The following is a 1,661-nucleotide window of genomic DNA, read 5'->3' as shown; positions in this document are numbered from 1 at the left end:
AGATGCTGATGGCTTGGTCTAGGATGGTTGAGATGGGATGGGGAGACATTGTTGGATTCTGGATACATTTCACATGTAATAATAGGTAGGATTTGCTCACGCCTTTGTTCTACAGAGTGAGAGAGAAGAATTTAGAACATCTCCAAGGTTGGTCTGAGCAACTTTAAGGCTGGAGGTGCCATTGAAGATAAGATAGACTAGGGCAGGAGTTAAGTTTGGGGAAAGAAATCAAGAATTTATTTTTGGAATAAGATACCTGTTAATGGGCTGGGTGCAGTGGCTCAAGCCTGTAATACCAGCACTTTGGGAGGCCGAGGCAGGCAGGTCATGAAGTCAGGAGTTCGAAACCAGTCTGGCCAACATAGTGAAACCCGATTTCTATTAAAAATACAAAAATGGTATTTGGAATATCAGTAGGTAGTATAGTGCAGTGGTTGAGATCATGGACTTTTGGCCTTAACTGCTGGGGTTCAAATTCTAGCTTTACCACCTATTAGCTGTGAGACCATGGGCACATTCATTAACCCTTATGTGCCCCAATTTCCTCTTCTATAAAAGGGGGACAAAACTACACCTCCTCGGGAGGATTAATAAGTAGATTGCTTGGAAAATTGCCTGATGATCACACTTCTGGAGCTACTTGACAGCGAAGACCCTCGGGAATGGGACTACTTTAAAACAGTCTTACACAGAATTTATGGCAAGTTTCTCAGTCTTAGAGCATTCATCTGAAAACAGATTAACAATATTTTCCTCAGGTTTGTTTATGAAACAGAACACTTCAATGGTGTAGCTGCACTGCTGGAAATACTAGAAAGTATTATCAATGGCTTTGCTTTACCTCTTAAGGCAGAACACAGTTTCCGGTGAAAGTATTGATCTCCTTACACACTATCAGGAGCTTCTCACTCTGCCATGCACAGCTGGCATATTGTATCGTGCAGTTTCTGGAGAAAGATCCTTCACTCACAGAATCAGTTATGAGGGGATTAATGAAGTTTTGGTCTAAAACATGTAGTCAAAGAGGTCATGTTCCTTAGGGAACTGGAAGAAATACTGGATGTGATTGAACCTTCACAATGTGTTAAAATCCAAGAACCTTTGTTTAAACAAATCGCCAAGTGTGTATCCAGCCCTCATTTTCAGGTGGCAGGAAGAGCACTCTAGTGTTGGAATCATGAATACATCATGAGTTTGATAGAAGAAAACTCTAACGTCATCCTTCACATCATGTTTTCCAGGCTTTACAGGATTTCAAAAGAACGTTAGAATCCGGCTATTGTGGCGTTGATGTACAATGTGTTGAAGGCATTTATAGAAATGAACAGCACCGTGTTTGACGAGCTGACAGCCACATACAAGTCAGATCGTCAGCGTGAGAAAAAGAAAGAAAAGGAGCTGAAGAATTGTGGAAAATATTGGAAGATCTGGAGTTAAAGAGAGGTCTTAGATGTGACGGAATAATTCCAACTTAACAAAAATAATGACAGCAACATTACTAATTGGTGGAGTCACACATTTATGTAGCAGAAGATGGAGCAACAGTTTTCTGTATTGTGCAACTTTACGGTAGATTTTGCATTTGTTTCATTATTACAACAGCACTGTATATACCTGTCTCTAAGTAAAGGAAAAAAAATAAGGACTTCAATCCACAGTTT

General features: G+C 40.2%; 1 pseudogene; it reads left to right on the top strand.

Moving 5' to 3' along the window:
• Window positions 1–337: 337 nt before the first annotated feature.
• On the top strand, window positions 338–1,475 carry LOC105531212 (annotated as a pseudogene).
• The last annotated feature ends 186 nt before the right edge of the window (window positions 1,476–1,661 follow it).

This window comes from Mandrillus leucophaeus, unplaced genomic scaffold (assembly GCF_000951045.1).
Source record: "Mandrillus leucophaeus isolate KB7577 unplaced genomic scaffold, Mleu.le_1.0 Scaffold871, whole genome shotgun sequence".
Classification (NCBI taxonomy): domain Eukaryota; kingdom Metazoa; phylum Chordata; class Mammalia; order Primates; family Cercopithecidae; genus Mandrillus; species Mandrillus leucophaeus.
The sequence above is the reverse complement of the archived record's forward strand: the minus strand, read 5'-3'. Positions and strand labels throughout refer to the sequence as shown.